Source organism: Pagrus pagrus (genome assembly GCF_965226575.1).
Source record: "Pagrus pagrus genome assembly, chromosome: 8".
In the NCBI taxonomy this organism is placed as follows: Eukaryota; Metazoa; Chordata; class Actinopteri; order Spariformes; family Sparidae; genus Pagrus; species Pagrus pagrus.
The window spans coordinates 18940548-18952345 of NC_140192.1; positions in this window are offsets into that span (position 1 = coordinate 18940548).

The following is an 11798-nucleotide window of genomic DNA, read 5'->3' on the forward strand; positions in this document are numbered from 1 at the left end:
GGAGAAATGTTGAGTCAATCGGTCCAAAGACCTGTAAGCTATTGAAAAAATCGGCCGAGGTTTTCATGAAAAATCGTCGCTTTTCTTTAAAATATTCACCAAAAATACAAATTCCACTAAAATCTAATAAAAACTGCTGTCCGTCATTGACGACATTCGTGATCCACCTGAATCCAATGGGCACTGCTGTGTCTCATTCAGCCAGTATAGGACCACGTTTGGGAGAAATTTCAAGTCAATCGGTCCAAAGACCTGGAAGCTATTGAAAAAATCGCCCGAGGTTTTCATGAAAAATGGACCCCCTTTCACTAAAATATTCACCAAAAATACAAAAATGCCCAAAATGGTGATTTTTCATTCAAATATTCATGAAAAATAGAAATTCCACTAAAAGCCAATAAAGACACTGCTGTGTCTCATTCTACCAGTCTAACAAGACATTTGGCCGTTCATTTCGAGTCGATGGCTCAAATGTCCTGGGAGCTATTGAAAAATTTGGGCGGTGTATTCGCCAAAAATGGTGATTTTTCATTCAAATATTCATGAAAAATAGAAATTCCACTAAAATCCAATACAAACTGCTGTGTCTCATTCTGCCAGTATAACAAGACATTTGGCTGTTGATTTCGAGTCGCTGGCTCAAATGACCTGGGAGCTATCGAAAAATTTGGGTGGTGTATTCGCCAAAAATGGTGATTTTTCATTCAAATATTCATGAAAAATAGAAATTCCACTAAAATCTAATAAAAACTGCTGTGTCTCATTCTACCCATCTAACAAGGCAGTTGGCCGTTGATTTCGAGTCGATGGCTCAAATGACCTCGGAGCTATTGAAAAAATTGGGCAGTGTATTCGCTAAAAATAGTGGTTTTCTGAAAAAAATATTCATGAAAAAAAGAAATTCCACTAAAATCAAATAAAAACAGTTGTGTCTCATTAAACCAATACAGGAAGACCTTTTGCTATTGATTTCGAGTCCATCGGAGAAAAATCGTCCGATGTTTTCAGGAATAAATGTGTTTTTTCAATAAAGTATTCATGAAAAATACAAATTACACTAAAATCCAATAAAAAATCCAAGCTAAAAAGCTGTGTCTCATTCAACCAGTATAGGACGAGGTGTGGCATTGATTTCGAGTCAATCGGACGAATGACCTGGGAGCTATTGAAAAAACCTGCCCATGTTTTCAGGAAAAATTGTGGCTTTTCCTGAAAATATTCATGAAAATTACAAATTCCACTAAAATCCAATAAAAACAAGTGTGTCTCATTAAACTAGTATAGGAAGACCTTTTGCCATTGATTCCAGTCAATCGGACAAATGGCCTGGGAGCTATTGAAAAAACTGGACGATGTTTTCATGAATAAATGTGTTTTTCATTAAAATATTCATGAAAAATACAAATGTCACTAAAATCAAATAAAAACAGGTGTGTCTCATTCAACCAGTATAAGACGATATGTGCATTGATTTTGAGTCTTTTCTCGCTATTGAAAAAAAATGATGATATTTAATAAAAATATTGATAGAAATTAAAGAAGGCTGTAAAGTACAATAAGACATGCTGTGTCTTACATGACCTGTGTTGTGATACAGCATGTTATTTATTTGGAGTCACTAGGTCACATGACATGGAAGTTATCAGAACGAAATGCTGAAATTTCATAATAGATTTTCATATAAAATAGAAGGTGTGTCTCATTTGTTCAATGTACTAATACAATTCAGCATTGGTTTGCAGTCACTGGGTCCCCGAGAGAGATGGGGAAGGTCTCATTTGGCCAATAAAAGTGACTAATACATGTAATCTGCTAAAATTGGTTACACAGAGCCCCTTTGATATTTAATGCTTACATGGAATGTGGAGTGTGAAGCACTCAGACAGACCTAAAATAACTTCCTGCTGTTAGATTTTCCAGAAATTTTAACTCCTACTTGATGGAACCGCCTGGTTTAGAAGAATTGCCAAGGTTTCTTTAATTATGCTCTGCCAGGAATTACTATGTTTAACATTAATTAATGTAATCCACTACATCCAAAGACAAAACGTACTCCATACGACCTACTGTACTTGCGTCTCGCCCATTGTTATCTGGGATATGCTCCAGCCCCCTAAGCGATAAGCAGGTATAGCTAATGGATGGATGGATCAAAGAGGAGCTATACAGGGATCTTTTTTTCACTGTTAATTATTCCCATTTAGTAACACCTTTTTATACATGGGGCCTATCTGAAGAAAGAGAGGGAAAAAAGAGAGGAAGAAGGAAAAAAAGCACGAGAGAGATTAAGATATCAGAGAGAAGACGCCACTTAACACTGGGGATTAATCATAAAAACTTGGAAAACAATGATCGGAAGATGGAGAGCGGCAGAGTAGAGGAAATACTTTTTTGTGCCTAAACCTAACCAAACTTAACCAAGCATAGGACGAAGGTCCGGTATGCCTGTAGCTGGAATGCATCAGCGGTCATGTCATTGGAGTCGACCTATTCAGTCTGTCTGGCATGATGTGTTGGTAAACTTGCTTGTCTAGTTAATGTTTCCTTTTTTCAAATTAACTTAAAAGGGTACTTGAGCAACTTCTAGAAAATTAGGGGATTTACCAGATGCAGTTTATAAAAAGACCAGTCAAAATGGAATCAGCAGAGGTCAAGATACCTGGACTGTAATTGCCTAATTTAAAACCCTACTCCTCCAATTTGAAGTGCATTTCAGTGAAAGCCCAGGCTGTTATAAACCTGATGACAGCTTCTTGTTATTTGCTCAACTACTTTTATTCTGCCTTTTCTCTGTCATTTAAGAACAGTGGAGAATAAAAACAGAAATTGGTGAGATTGACGATAATGGAGTGCCCTTTGCATCGAGCAGCCTCAGCACGCTGCTTATGAAATGACTACATGTGCCCTGACCTGTCTAGAACATTATTTGTCGTGATTTAATTCTCTGACTCTGAGTGTCTGCCAAAATGCAATACCATTTATAATGCTGAGGGACATTTAGTAGCAGGCTTGTTACAAAAGAGATAACAATGTACAAAACATTAGTTGTATCAAAGCTCCTCTGTGCAGAATTATTATGTGATTGTTGGATCCTTCAAGCTAATTTGAAATTCAAATTTTTATACACAATGGCTTTTACTGATTTGCTTAAGTTGATGGTTAGTGTACTAAAGTATTAAGCTGCAACCTCACAATAGAGGACAATGGGAATTTTTGAACTTGAATACCAAATAGTGCTCACTGCAGTAGGGGGGACAGTTTGCACTTTGCTCTGAAGTTTAAATAACTCCTTTCCATGTTCGTGACAAGATTTTGATATGACCAGTGCCTTTTGCATTATGGAATTGGGTAGTAAAACATTGGGCAATTTTTACCTCCTCTAGCATATTTATTTTCCCTGACATGCAAAAAAAATCCTCTTAGCAGGCTTCCTAAATGTGTTTATGTAAACAGAGGACTGATCCAAATTATGTAAACTACTAACACTGAGCATAATTTTATATCCCTCAACTTCTGTGCCAACTGTTGCCATCCGCTGAAAATCTTTAACTGCCACTAATTGCGCAAAAGTTGCACTGTGCGTGTGTGTGTGTGTGTGTGTGTGTGTGTGTGTATAACCAGCCTCAGACTTGAAGTCATGAAGTGTGGGTGAGCAGGGAACTAAATCGCACAGCTTGCCTCTGTCAGTTTGTTAAGGCTCTGGCGGTGCAACAGGGTGCTGAGTGAGGACTGACAGCAGTTAGTCTGTGAGTGTAGACTCAAGTACACTCAGGTGCTCCTGCACTGTCTGAGCCAGTTACAGCAGCAGTCAATCTGGCCCTGCCGCTTGTCACTGCACATTGTTGCTGATCTGTGAGGACGAGCTGGTGCAAGGATTTGTCATCCTGACACCTTGTCAGACTGCTCTCAAATCTCAGCTCTGTTCACCGCTGTTGACTTCCGCACTGCACAGCCCCACGGTCATTCAGGTTTGCTATCTGTGATGAAAAGGAAGAGCAAGACAAGATGAGGTCTTTCTCAAAGGACTCTCTCCAAACCTGATGATGTGCTGGACAGTAAACTTGAATGTTGAAGGAATAATCCTGATATCCTGCGACTGTACATTAACAGTTTTAGTACTAATATCCTTCAGTTGTGCAGGAAGTGGTGCATTAGTTGTCACTGCTTGCTGCAAAAGTAAGTCTTATAACTTGGTCAGACAACAGGACTTTAAAAGTCGTCAGATCGTTGTGCTGAGGAGGAGAGAGGGATAAAGGAGGGGAGTGTCTGCTCTTGTTGGCTGAAGCTCGTTCCTGGCTCACTAACCCGTCGGTGACTCAACCAGATATTTAGCCTGCTAGATATCAAGCAGGTATTTGTCAGCTCCTGGACTGTGTCCTCGAACCATATTTTAAAAGTGCATCTGAAGAGAGAAGAGAAGTATATGTGACCACTGGATGTTACATTTTAATAAAAAAAAACAGATGCTTGGTTTATATATATATACTGTATATATATATATATATACATATATATATATATATATATATATATATATAGGAAAGCTAAGGTATGGCGTATTAACAGTAATACACTTTAACACTGATGTAAACATTAACAAACATTAACTGTGGCACAATAAACAATAAAGGCTTACAAATACCCTATTACTTACTTAAGTGGATGGAAAACTAATAGCATTTTAACTGACATACAAGCAGAGAAAACACAGCCAACAGGTTAAAATAACACCTGAACAGGCCTAACGTTAACTTTCCAAATGTCCCTGATGAGTTTAAGGTGGAGTAACATTAACTAACGTCGACTCGAGCTATTTACTGAATATTAAACAATGCTACTATCGTCCGAAGTAAGCTAGCAAGTTAACACTCTGCTCCAACAATGGGAACTACAATGCATTAAACTATTAATTTCATTCACTTTATCACATTGATAACTGTACCTCTTTCTTTTTCACATTATTCTTCTTTGCTTCATTTCCTTCCCGGGGTGCGGGATGGTTTCAATCTTTTGGACATTGTGGTTCCGCTACAGTATCAATAAATCTCTCTCTTGGTCTTGGGCTCACAGTTGGGTCAGATTCAGGCAGCTCGCCTCTCGACCCCGCCCCCCACCCTCACAGAGGGCAGGTACAGTGCAACGAGCAAGCCAGGAACCCAGAAAAAAGGCCTTTCCATTATTTAATAGGCTTTGCTATAAAGTTATGTTGCTGTGGGCTTATATAATTTTATGAAATAATAGCACTGGTAAAAAATAGTTTTTGTTTTTTTTCTCCCCCCGTTTGCGGCACCCCCCGTGGATGACGGCACCCTTAGCATTGACCTATACTGCCTATGCCAAGGGCCGGCTCTGCCTTTAACAGTTTAGTAATGGCCATCGTCACACACCAAAGTGAGCGCCAGTTTGCCAATGATCTGGGGCTTTTTGTCTGCGATCTCCAAAAACCATCGGCGACTGGAAAATTACGACTAAACACCTGCAGTGTGAACTCTACAGTCACACTAGTAGCTCTGTAGCTATGGGTTTACATCTAATTGTAGCGCAAATGTAATACAATTTTCGAGGACATTGGCAAAAATCAGTGGAAATTCAAATGAAATGAAAATGTTCATAAAAACAGTGAATGAGAATGCACCTTGTGAGGCTATGCTAACACAACGTCTACAAAGATCGCGTGGCAAAAACAGCATTTTAGCAGATCACAATGCTTACGTTTAGCAGGTAATGTCTACCAACTTTACCATCTTAGTTTAGCATGTTAGCATGCTTACCTTTGGTCATCAGCACAAAGTACAAAATACAGCTGAACCTGATGAAAATGTCTTTAGTTTCGCAGGAACTACCCTCAGGGGACATGAATGTTTTCTAACATTTTGTGCCAAATCCATTTGCTACATCTTGTCATATTTCACAGAATAACAGAAATTTGTATCCGCTGACAGCGCTGCAAGTGAAGTCATTAGCTTACCACAGTCATTAGACTTTACTGATTGTTGAGATATCTTAATCTAGACAAAGTGGTGGGCTGACTGAGACAAAGAAGATGGAGCCATTTATCCAGATTTCCCTTCACTGTATGTGATAGGTGATAAGTAAGTAATACTTTGAAATGTGTGGATTATCACTTTAAAATGTTCTCTCTGTACTCAGATGTGTCATCTCAGGCAATATTTTTCTTCCCCCTCTACTGATTTCCTTGACACTATGTGGGCCTCTCCACACTGAGATACTGACAATGACACACTGGCTTTGTGATATTCGTATGACCTTTGCGTAGGCAACGGTGTTTTGCAGAGGCTGAACACAACTCATGCAGCCCAAATGACCTTCAGGACCTGTGCTTCAAAGGACAGCGTTGGGTACCGCTTCCATCCTGAGATGTCAATGCTCACTGACACAAGACGCTGGTCCTCCTGGCTTCAGCCTTCATGTGGCATCTCACACAAGTAAGCCGCTCCATGATTATTGATTTGTAAGCATGGAGAAGCAGATCCAATTATAGTAATGATCAGGATTCATGGTTAAACTGTTTTGTTAGTCGAAAAATACAAAGCACATAAAACACTTTCTCTTGCAGGTGTTTATTTTTTCTATTTTGGAAAATTACTTAAATGCACACAGATTCACAAACAATGACCAAAAACAACTGACCACCTCCTCATTTAGGTGCAACACACAACCTGCAAGGTGAATGTGGCCTAGTCTCTCTCAAAATCAATACAACTGCAGGCTATTATTAGCAATACAGACTGAGTGGTTCTTCTTCCACTGTGAAGGCTTTTTTCCTCTGCAGGTTTATCAATCATAATCCTTTACAGTGAGCCAAATATACATAATACTTTTTAAATTAAAAAACAAAACAACAAATCGGACCTCTTGTACTACTCTATATGCACACTAACACCTTGATTTTATGTTTCTGTAAATAAGCTATACTTTACTATATACATTTCAAATGTATCATATCAGCATTTCTACAATATGTGCCATATCACGGTCATATAACGTATGCATATGAGTTGACTTTCACATCAGGAGGAGGAGGGGATGGTGGTGGCAGCTATCAAGTGAGAGAACACTGTTTAAGGTGACGTTACATCATTCGTAAGCACAAAACTACTGGTTACTTCAAACAAGACTTCGGGACATTTCCCAGCCGAACAAAATGGGTATATTTAACAAGACGCTGGGACAATTTCCAGCCATGTTTATTGCAAGAGAGCCAGGATGGTAAAAACATCTTTTCCTGGCCTGGCAAACCTAATTAGAGCATAAACACAGCATCTCCATTTACAATTGAAAATGTAACATATCGAAATGTAAAAGTTTCAACATAAAGAGACTTTTATCACAAGTAAAGTTTTAAAATATATCCATGGTTTGCAGAAACGTACATGCCGACATTTGTTCTGGGGATTGGTGACTATGACTATATCGCATAATGGACTCTGAGTTTGTGCCCATGCTGCACACAAACTCTGTGTGTTGAGAGTGCCAATATAACACACGTGAAGAGGGTGGTGAATGTACAAATGTCCCTTTATTCCAATCTTTCAGTGCACAGAACAAAACAAACCCTCTTTGCTAATGAATCATGCACTCCATCTGGGCCGACGACTTGCAGTCTATTCATTCAGTGATGTTCCACTCCCTGTTTATCATCCCAAACCTGGTAAAGGTGAGGTGAAATTGTCCACATTCATTGTCCACGATATCATCAGAAGTGAGGGCTACCTGCCTCTGTCAGTGGGGGCAACTCTTATTTTGGTCAAGGTTATTGGGCGCAGCAGGAAGTCAGAAAGCCTGGACAAGCCGTGCACTGTGTGTTCCTCAATCAGACTTTATTTGGATTAGATTGGTCTCTATTTGTGACCCTGTCTGCATGCAAGAGGCGAGGGCAGGAGAGCAGATTTAGTAGTTGAGATTTTCTCTGCTGATAGCTCAGCTTGTATTACTCACCACCCAAAGGACAGCAAAGCACTGCTTGAATGGGTCAGCTGACTTGTGCATAATGCATATTTGATAAACATCAGTGCTCTAAAATCAACTAATGTGTGCATGTTCTTATGTGGGAGGAATTAAATACTGATACCATGGATACCACTATCCATCAATTTTCACACTTTTTTTTGATGTCATAGATTCATTTATTCTTCCTCCTACAAAAAATGTTTCATTGTCATTAGCATTCTGTGCTAAATGGGATAGAACCCAAAGTTCTGTCTCTCTGGTTTGATTTTGTAGGCTAACCACGATGTACAAATCATACTTGGAGTTATACACACAAATACCAAATAAATATAATGAACAATTGTGCTATTATGACACAGACAAACAATGAAAGTTAGGATAACATATGTCCACAGTGATCCTAGCAACAACAAAGCCTTCTCTGTATATGCCAGATCATTGTCTTTAGATAATATAACATTATATAAGAATTCACGGCCTGTCAAAATCATACTCAGGGGGCACCATGTTGGTAGAGTAACCGTTAAACTCCAGCTAACTGTAGCTGCTCACTTAGTCGTGCAGCTTGCGGTCCAGACTGGGAGCATGAAACACCAGGAAGTGTGGTGTTTACAGCGCTAGCACAGGACCTTTGGACCGGGACAGGCTGGGGCTAACTGGTTAGCATGCTAACTTCAGTAGATATCTTTGCAGCACAAAACACACATCCTAATGTCAAAATTGTTATTTCTTCACATTCTGTTGATCATTTTAGCTATTTTTTGAACGTTTTTAATATGATGAACAATCGTGCTCCCTTAAAAATTGGAATAAAATACACACCACAGAATAAACAATATTTTCTTTTTCGTAAGATAAGTTGAACTTTCAATGATTCTGAATTCTAAAATTATCTGGTGAGCAAAAATAATCATTCATGAATTTCTCACAGAAACTTGACTGTGCCTAGTATAATACATTATGTAAATTCAAACACCTGCAATACTTCCAGTCCATTTAAACACCTGCCGTGCTCATTAACACTGAAACCCACCGGCAATGTGTAATCATTTATGTTAATTCAGTTCACTAACATAATGTGCAGGCACATGTGCAAACCAAAGGGGAGCTTCATTAAGGTAGGGCACATAGGGACATACATGCATGAAATAATTACAGACACATACAGTACACAAGAAATAATAGCACAAACTTGTATTGGCTGAGGTAGTATACGTCTGAGATATGAAATAGAGCTGTAAAACTGACACTGTAGACATGGCAGTAGTGCAAAACTACCTGCCATTAACCTTTTAAATTCATTCACCTAACCTAAAAGGTATTGGATACCTCACTTACTGGACAGTTGTGGATCGACTATGCCAGTTGGTGTGAGGTATATGTTGGGACATGCTTTTATTTTTTATAGTTTACTAAAGCAATGTTGATGATCCATGAAACACAAGACATTGATTTTTAGATTTAAGGTTCTTTTTTGGAAAATCCTATTTGCAGTAAATTGATTAAAAACCTGGATTAAACATTAATGACGACCAATTTGGCTACAATGTCTAAAAAAACAAATTGGATCTGGTCACTTATAAATTATAATGAGGGTGGTAGTTTGGTATCCTCGTTAAATCCTCTCCTGAAAGTGCACAGATGCCACATGACCAGAAATTAGCTTCAGAGTGGTTGAGAGACTGAGAACCAGCTGCTAGCCCTCTGTCACCTCCTCTGTCTCTCTCCATCTCGGATCTACTGTGAGGTCCTCCTCCAGCTAGTGGTCTGGTACCACTTGTCTAATTTATATGCGACAACAAGAAAAGTATTACCTCATGGTTCCAGATAACAGGGTTCCCTAATTTATGTCAGGCTGCTATATTTGGCTATCCAAGTGAAAAAAAGAATTAAGAAAGGACCCCAGGCCCTGAAATAAAGAATGAAAGGGAAGTTCAAGTATAACTTGAGCAACAGCAACAGCTGATGCTGGACATCCAGCTGTGTCATGGGCTTATACAGCATCTGGACATGTCTGTGTGTTTTCTTCATTCAAGTAAGGCTGTTTTGGATTCAAGCGTCTGTGCCATGAGATAATACTCAACATTTCCGACCAAATTATACCCTAGAACAAATAGATTAAGTTGAAATGTGAATTACTTTCAGTTCTGATGATCTCATGTTTCTGCAAACTACTGTATGCTGTGAGAGGTATTTTAGAGTAGAGAGTGATAAGAGTGATAAGAGACCGCAAATATCCTGGTAAGTTTCAGTCACTCGCTGCAGACGTCAGTGAGGGATCTCTTTTACTGACTTCTTGTGGCCAAAGGTCAGATACTGGAAAATAAAACCTCCTCATACAGTATCAAAGTGAGACTTCAGTTCATGTCACTTTTTATCTGAATGCCACTAACCCTTATCTTTCTCGTTCTCCTTCAAACACGGATACACTCTCCATGGTGCTCCACTCACTATGCCAGATGATAAGATTTATAGTAACTGACAAAACAGCAGGACATTTGTCACGCTCTGGATATTTTGTGCTTGGTGTTTGTTTCTTGTTCTGTTGTGCTTTCAGAGGTACATTGAGAGGCTGGGCGGAGCTTCCCACTCTCCGGAGCTGCTGACACACGCTCACCTGCAGCAGGTTGGCAATCAGCGCCTGCTGATAAGCCCTGCTCTCCACACTACCTGCTGCCAGATGATTTAATCAGTTAGATGTGGTACATGGCTCATGGATAAATCATCGTTCTATATGACTTCTAGTATTTTACCTTACACCCTACTTCCTGCCCCTATTGTCCGCTTTTGGGACCACACTCCACCAACTGAGTGTAACAACATTTATAAAAAAATAAAATGTGTAAGCGTGTACTCTGTTAATGTGCTGCTGCCATTTGTCTGGAGCAACCTTCCATAGGTTAGCCATTATACCTTTTAAAAATGAATACAAGATTAAGTTGACTATTTGATTCAAAATGAGAAACAAAGTGCTTAGGCCTATTTATGGTGTTGTTCTTTGCTTTTAACTCTCTACAGAGACACTTGACTACAGCAATAACACCAGCAGCAGCTGGTTAAGAGATCCTCATCTCTTGATGGAATGACACAACAGAGCTGAAATGCTTGGACGTGTTTGGGTTACATCATAAAGAGATGGACGGAGTCAAGTCCAACTGTTTTTAGCGAAGACAGAGACATTTTAGATATTTCAATACTTCAGGCTTCAAATTTAGATAATTTAGTGTAACTTATTGACTCACATGTCTGCATTATATCAGCATTATGAGCCAGTTCAATCCACAGTACTTGTTCAACATCGTAGGAGTAGGACTTGAAAAAGAAGTAATGGCATTGCTGAACATAACATTTAACATTAACCTCATATAACAACAGGGGATGTAAACTGTCTGTTTGCAACACACAAGAAAAGATCCTCAAAAATCAACTCGCAAAATCATTATGAGTGACTTCCTCTATTCAACCGGCTACAGTAATGCTAGTATATCTTAAAGTCATACATATTCAATACCACATGTTCAATTTCTGCATACTATTTAAGCTGTGTGCAAATTCATTGCACATGTCTCACAGCAATTTAATGTAAATGTGTTTCTCTCAATTTCATTTCAATTTGCATAGTCTAATTCCTCCATTGTCACTGTTTTTGAATTATGTCTATATTGGATGACTCCACACCTTACGATTTATAGCCAGTGAGGTGGATAGTGTGGATGGCTCGGTCGAGGATGAGCATGCAGCACATCAGACTTATTTCTAATCCTGTCCCATCACAAACCTATACTATGAACATCTACCTTTTATTAACCAGAATCATGTTTCCTGAG